Raw genomic sequence first — 8487 nt, forward strand, 5'->3', positions numbered from 1 at the left:
ATGTTCTTACTTCGTCAGAATTCATATCAAAGTCGTGCATTACAAATTTAGTCATTTTATCAGGTACTTAGAAATCTACTGGAAAAATACAGAGTGAGTTCATGAAGATAAATATACTTTTCAAACCTAAGTGAATAATTTTATACATTATGTTTTCACGAAAAATATACATATCTTCATGTCACAGAGTTGAAGACTGCGTAACATCATATATAACATTTTAAATAGCATTTGCATTATTCAAAAACCTCACTTCTGTAAAAAGAAAAATTCTGAACCTAAACATAATTTTGCATTTGCTGGATTCAACTATTCCTTGTGAACTATAATTGATAATGTGATGATTATCTGAACTACTGTGGCTTTCAAGTTAAAAAGAAATCTTAGTGGGTGTGTGCACACTTACACCGAAGCCTAATAGCTCCAGACACCAAATTTTTCCAAAACCTATTTCTTGCCTCAACAATAGCCAGACATAGATATGCATACGAGAAGGGGTGTGAGTGGTTAATTTTATGTTCTCCTACTATGAGTAACAGAGAGGAAGAGGCACCATCAACTGCAAATCATGGTTACGGTAGCAGTGACAGTCCCATACAGTAAGAAGCTATTGCAGAATCACTATTCCATTGTGGGTTAACATTCTATTTGCTCATTTGGTTCTGGAATCTGCCCATAATACCCAAATAAAATTTAAAATTTTTATTCTCCCAGATGATTTATTTGTGTAAATGTGACAAAATAAATTGTTTCTGTATGTGCTTTGTTGTAATGATTCAACAGATCTTTTGTATTTCCCTTTTATTTTCACAGATTTATTTATGTTCGTTGCCATTATCCATTTGAGAGTGAAACTTTTAAAATGGAGGGAAAACACCGGAAACTTATTTTGTTTCCAAGAACGATTCATTTGGTAGACAAAAATCCTGCCTCCTTCTCATCCTGAAAAATCAACACTTAACCACATGCAAATGGACTATCCCCTGTGTGCTTGCAAATTCTACCAAGCCCTGCATAATACAAACCAACTGACATGTTTGGAGATGCTGTCCATTAGTGCAGCGTGTCTATACCATAACAGCAATCATTCCAGAAGTTCTAACCTCAGCATCTTTTTTTAAATGGGATATATTATTTATTCCAGGAAATGTAAGGCATCCAGAAATCATAAAATCATACCCTTACATCCAAATAGAGGGGAAAAATAAACATCCTGAACGCTCAGTTGTTTTCTGAGATCACACATCTGGTGAGTGACAGCTGTAAGAGCAGTGGATCACCTTGTCACACTGATGCTTGGTCCAAGAAAGCAGTTGCGTTGCGCCAAAGTGTGGACTCTGAATTCCTACAAATCCTCCCACACTCTGGCAGGTTAGCACAAATGTTTGGATTGTCTCTACAGTTTGCAGCTTATCAAATAGCAAAACTTTTAGCACTGCTCTTAACAAAGTAAAGCCGCTTCCAATCCCTTGTTCACTAACTTGAATCCTTAGGAACTCGAAAAGCAAAATACTAAGATGAGCACAGTTTGTTTTAAACTGGACCCTAAACATCTCTTACAGAATACCAATCTAAGATTTGCCACAGCAGAACCTGCCTTCTACTGTCTCTACTTAGTTTTCACCGTGAGTTATAATTCTAAGGCTTTCAATCAGAAAACCAGTCAGTGACAGGATTTTGATGTTGACAGGGGTTTCTGTGCCACCTGGGCCCACAGCTGTTCAATCCCAAAGAAATAGACAGAGGTCTATATTAATCATAAACTGACTGGCCTATTAGCTCAGGCTTCTTATCAACTCTCATAACTTATATTAGCCTATAATACTTTTCTGTGTTATCCACGTAGCTTGGTAGCTTTTTCAGAGAGGCAGTCACATCTTGCTTGCTCTGTGTCTGGCTTCCTCTCTGTCTGGGTGACAACTGCCACTGAGCTTTCCTTTTCCCAGAATCCTCCTTGTCACGCTTCTACTTCCTGCCTGGCTACTGGCCAACCAGCATTTTATTAAAATACAATTGAGAGGGTACCACAACATTTTGAAATATTCAGTAATAAAGATTTTAGGAAAATATCATGAGCACCTCCTACATACATGATTCTGTTCATGAGTCTTTCACATACATGTTATCTTAGTACATAACTATCATAAGTTATTCAACAAATGTAAATGAAAGAAATGATTTGTGAAAAATAATGTAAACATTTTGATTAAGAAATTAAATATGCAATAGTGTTGTAGTGTCATTTTAAAATATTTCTATTGACTTAAAGAAATAAAGTTATCAAAATCTAAAACTAAGCAATAACAGGCTAATAAAATTACAAAATAATTGAGCAGAAATGACTTTCATATTATAAGAGGATTCTTTGTATTGTTTAGCTTTTAAGTTTGTTCTTTCTCTTTTGAGATGAGGTCTCTGCCCACAAGGCTGGCCTCAAACTCACAATTTTCCTGCATTAACCTCTGACTACTGGGATTATACTCAGGAGACATATTGCCCATATGTTTGCCTTTTCTATTTTCTACCACATCTTACAGAGATTGCGCAGGACAGATTTCCCATCACTCAGTCATACTGAAGAAAGTTAGATGATCTATTTTCTAAAAGAATCTTAGTTTAACAATGTTATGTTTTGCTATAATCATAAATTTATTTTGCCTCTTTTAATTATCTGCATACCAAATATTAATAATTTTAGCAACACAGAATTTTCTACTTATGTAGATGTAGTTTCTTTTGTTTAAGTAGAAAATATTTATTTCAGTTTCAAGATATGATCAGAACACTTTTTTTTCTGATACTACCAAATAGCAAAATCTTCCAGGATACAAATATGATCCAATCTCTAGCATTACCTTCTCAAATTTAATTTTGCTTTCTACACACCACAAAGAGAAGCAACTCCATCACTTCCATTGTTGCTTTTTCTCTGCAGTAGTCTTAGTATGTATGCTCAAGCAACTTTGTGTTCCCAGGTGCTCTTGATAAATGTAGATGTTGTTTAATAAAAGCAAAGGAATGTTCATTCTGTTTCCTCTTAAACTCCCTTTTAATAAAGCACCCTTCTGGCTTTTGAAACTTTTTTTAACCTTCAGAGCTGTAACACTGAGAATATCCATAATTTATTTTTATAGAGGTTTAGGAGGAGATCATGTCTATTATCATAGACTGAAAATTTAGAATGAATTTTCCCTTTATTCTGTATTGCTGAATTCCGTGTATCCCAACCAAAGACTTTTGGTAGTGAGCCTCTCTTACTTCCTCATCATACATCAAAAGAGTTAATTCTATGTCTCCCAATTTAACAATAAAAAATTACAACATTTTTGAGTACTCCCAATCAAGAAAGTTATGTTCAATAACATAACTGTAACAGAAGCAGTCCGAAAGGAACGCTACAGAAAAATCAAACATTTGTGTGAAGGGAGCGTGGAAAACAACAAAAAAAATTGTCTTTGAGATCTGAGGAGAATGTTTAGTATCAGCATCGCTATAGTCTCCTCACATTTGATTCCCATGCAAAAGAATTTCTGTCTTCAGCCTTCACCTTCACCGGCCCTGTATAGCAATTTGAATATAATTATGTCTAATATTGGTCTGCTTTACTTTCCAGCCACATAGTAAAGCAATTTATTTCACAGTGTTGTCAATTAATTTAGAATGAACTCTTTTTACAACTATGTAAAAAGGTGGGGTGTTGTCAGAGCAGTAATCAATTATTATGTGTACAAAGAACCACACAGACCATGTGCCACTTTTTGCCAGATTTTCCATTGCATTTTAATGGGGAAGTATCAGAAATGAATGTTAAGTGGTAGCTACTTACAGAATGCCATTGAAGAAAAAAGAAATGTGTTTTATAATTACTATTTATAGATTGTATTAGAATACAGAATCCATGCATAGTTACTTCTAATTTTAAATGAGTAGAACCTGGAATATTTGCAAGAGAAACAAAGGATGTTTTTCTTCCTTGTAATTAGTGCATATTAAGTGAACAAAGCAATGTGCTATCCTGTGACATTTTTGTACATATGTATAACATTCCTTGGTGACTTCACCCTCCACTAACCTCTCTGGTCCTTCTCTCACTAATCCCCTTCCTTCTTTCAAAAAATTCCCTTGTGTTTTTACAAAATATCTTAATTTTAAGAAACCACATCCTTTTCCTTCTTGTAAATAAGATTGGTTATGATCCATGTATATTGGCACATGCTACTAATTCTACCACTGTGACAGGAAGAGCTCATGTTTGAGAATCACCTGAATTAGAATGTGTGTGTGTGTGTGTGTGTGTGTGTGTGTATGTGTATACATATATATTCCCAGATGTATAGTAACAGAAAAAAAATCCTAATGACATTTAATCAGTGTATTATTCTGCCACTAAATAGCTATGGTTAGTGTCATATCAATGTTTTGGTTTGGAATATTCCTAAAAAATAAAAATTACTATTGTGTGTATGTGTGCACAAGTGCATGTAAATGCGCATGCGGGTGTTTATGTATGTATAGAGCAGAAGCAATATCCTTGATGAGTTTTCGCTTTAGTGTTTGAGAATGAAAAGGCAATCTGTAACTTAACACACCACTCTTGACAGCCAGCCTGGCTGGAGCTGCTTGATTACCATGCTTGCACTTGTCAGTGACATGGAGTAACTGTTTGGCAGGCACATTTATGAACTTTGCTGTCCCCACAGCCCTGAAAATGACATTACTCAATTCCATGTTTTCTTCCATAACATTAAGCAGAGTTTTTTGAAATATTTAGTTCTTTACAATGGTATGGGTTCTTGGTTAAAATAATTTTGCTTCTTTATGTATTTAGAAAAAATGTTTGTAATACTTGAGATATTAATGTTGTAAACGGTGATGACTTAGACAAAGATTAAATAAATGGCTGGTTCATTTAATAAAAACTAATGAGAAAAATATGACATTTTTCATAGTTTAGATGTATTGAATGCTTATATTTAGCTCCTGTAGTTTTCAATAATAGTGTTATTCTTATAGTGTCATTATAGGCCTTTAAATATAAATATTTTGTGCATAATACCTTTGAATTATTGTTTTCATTCTACTGTTCAAATATGTCATTTTTACTCTATAAACATCACCGTGAATTCAGAATCATATGTTTTACATAAAACTATAGAAAATCACTATTGTTAGGAAAGAAGAAATATTGCTTTAATATTAGTAATTCAAATAATTAATTTGAGTGTAAATTTTCCATGAAAATATGCCAAAACCCTGGGTTTAACAAATGAGAGCATATTAGGGAAGATTTACATTGTTGAATTTATGATTGATCTACTGAAACTTTAACTTTAAAACATTGCTTCTCACAAGAGAAATCCATTGATTGATTTGCAGGTTTTTCTTCTAGAGCAATCTCTTTAAAAATTAAATAAATCCTAACAGTTCAAAGCTACAGAGTGAACTCCAACAATGTTTTAGGCAGATAAAATATATTTCTCCAAATATGGATTTTATATTAAGTGGAAAGTTGACATCATAACAAAATGGCTTTGAAAAAATTGAAATCCTGTTGAAACCTAAAACATATGTATACATGAATTGCATTTATTTTTTCCTAAAACATATATATATATATATATATATATATATATATATATATATACATGAATTACATACATATTCTTCTAAGGAACTTTTTCTGCTTAAGTTTCCATTAGGGGGAAAGTATTAATGACTTCAATTTTTACAAATTATAATAATTAAAATAAGAATAAAGCCTTAGAAAATTATGAAAAGAATCAATATTAACCAAGTCAGAAGATCTATTTTCCTGATCAATACCTTTCTCAAAAGAAGTTAAATAGGATACAATGTATTCATTTCATCATTCTATGAATACTTTAAAAATAATCATGAATTGTAAAACATATAACTTTTTATAAATGTTAAGAATTTTTACAGTATACTCACAGTGTTTAATAACTACTGTCTTGGTAATCATCAGAATTTCTTACTAAAACACTTTTGAAGTAAGATATAGAAATAACAAAAGATCTTTGAAAAATTATAAAATTATACCACAAACCAAAAAAGTCCTGGATTATAGTTCAAAATCTGCTCAATGAACAACACCACTAAAATAACTAAAACCAAAATAATTTCATAATATGCATGCATATAAATTTTTATATTTGTGTTGCCACATTTTAGACTATAACAGTTAAGAACCGAACTCATTTAAATGAAATGAGTTGATAAAAGAAACTATGAATCAATGTATGGTAAAAACAATGGCTACCTAGCAAAGAGAGCAAAGAACTCAAGAGCAAAACATGAGAAGGTACGGAGACGAATGTGTAGAACCTAGGCAACAAATGTAGATCACAGGAAACAGGATATATTGCATAGGAGATCATGAGAAGATGATAGACTGACAAAGGAATAATGAGAATGAACAAAACATATCCCTTAATAAGTAAAACAAGTCAAGTAATTGTTGGTTCTTAGATTTTGTCCTCAGAAGAATGGAGTAATAATGCTGGATTATAGAAGAATCTCTTGGGAGAGAATCAGGCAGACAGAAGCAAGGCGATGATGTCACCTGCAAGGAAGAGTGCTGAACTTGGCATGTGCAGCTGAGTTCTTCACTCTATCCCATGAAGCTTTGTGTTGCAGCTTATATACCAAGCTTCTATCAGAAATTAGAAATACACTATTGATTCACTTTCTAGTGAAGATGATCTCTTCTCTTATAAGCATGGTCACTGTTCTATAATCAGCCTAGACTTTACCTTTTTCATGACAAACACCATGGAAGCTTTATGCCTATTCAGTATTATCTTGTTCATTGTAAATAACTTAGTACATATTAGACTCTTTTCACTGACTCTCATTTATTTCATTGAAAGTGCTATGTCTTTGGGGAATAAAGCTGTTATACCTAAGAATTGCAAGGAGAAAAGACCATGCTCATGATTGTTAAATTAAAGAAAGCTATATTTGGGGGGTACACCTGAAACAGATTAGCTGTCTGCCTCACCTTAAGTCAGAGAGAAGGCCCTGTTGGTCTCTTACAGTCCTTTTTATAGGTACTCTCAACTTCAATCTAAAAGCACACCCAACTGCTATCAAGAGTAGAGAGTGGGCAGAAAGAAATCAGAACCAAAAGGGACAGCCATCTTAGATCTTAGACTCTTGTATTTGTGGGGGTGGGATGGGGTAAGAGGAGATGGGGAGAGAGAAGTGAGAAGGGGATGATGGGGAGAACTTGGGGGAATGGGACTGTTGGGATGGAGGAGGAGTGGATATGGGAGCAGGGCAGTATATATCTTAATTAAGGGAGCCATTCAAGGGTTGGCAAGAGACAAGAATCTAGAGGGGTTCCCAGGTGTCCAAGGAGATGTCCCCAGCTTGTTCCTTGAGCAGCTGAGGAGAGGGCGCCTGAACTGGCCCTATACTATAGCCACTCTGATGAATATCTTGCATACCACCATAGAACCTTCATCTGGCAATGGATGGAGATAGAGACAGAGACCCACATTGGAGCACTGGATTGAGCTCCCAAGGTCCAAATGAGGAGCAGAAGGAGAAAGAACATGAGCAAGGAAGTCAGGGCTGCGAGGGGTGCGCCCACCCACTGTGACAGTGGGGCCTATCTAATAGGAACTCACCAAGGCCAGCAGGACTGAGTCTGATGGAGCATGTGTTCAAACGGACTCTCTGAACGTGGCTTACATGGAGGGCTGACTGAGAAGCCAAGGACAATGGCACTGGGTTTTGATTCTACTCCATGTACTGGCTTTGTGGGAACCTAGTCTGTTTGGATGCTCACCTTCTGGATGACCTGGATGGAGGGGAGAGGACCTTGGACTTCCCACAAGGCAAGGAACCCTGAATGCTCTTTGGACTGGAAAGGAAGGGAAAAGGGGAATGGAGGGGGAGGGAGAGAGAAATGGGAGGAAGGGAGGAGGTGAAAATTTGTAATAATAATAATAATAATAATAATAATAAAAGGAAAACATTAAAAGCATAAATTTCACCGAAAATAAACTTTGAAATCCTTTAAAAAATATTATCATGTGAAAATATTTTTTAAAAAACTGTCCTCATAAACACACAGTTGAGGACTGAAATTTATTTAACCAGATGATCATCAATGCATAGCTATTATTCAAGACCTTTGATTGTGCATAACCAGAAGTGATTTACCATCTTGCTTCCAGTCCGGAACAAACATGATATTCTTGAGCATTCCTTCTGTTATCAGCTGCCTATGCCCTGGGTCCTAAGCTTAACATTGGCAGTGACTTTTCATGGTTCTTCAACATTATTCATAACTAATGACATGTACCACTGAATCTCTGCCCTCCTCCCACCAACAGTGCCACCACAATAACCATGACTCACATTTTCTTCTGCTTTTCTAAAGACTTTTCTAACTGGCCCCTTCTCTGACACTCTTAGGATGTTTATTTACTTTTGTTCTTTGCCTAAGAGTGTGTTCCG

This window comes from Arvicola amphibius, chromosome 12 (genome assembly GCF_903992535.2).
Source record: "Arvicola amphibius chromosome 12, mArvAmp1.2, whole genome shotgun sequence".
Lineage (NCBI taxonomy): Eukaryota > Metazoa > Chordata > Mammalia > Rodentia > Cricetidae > Arvicola > Arvicola amphibius.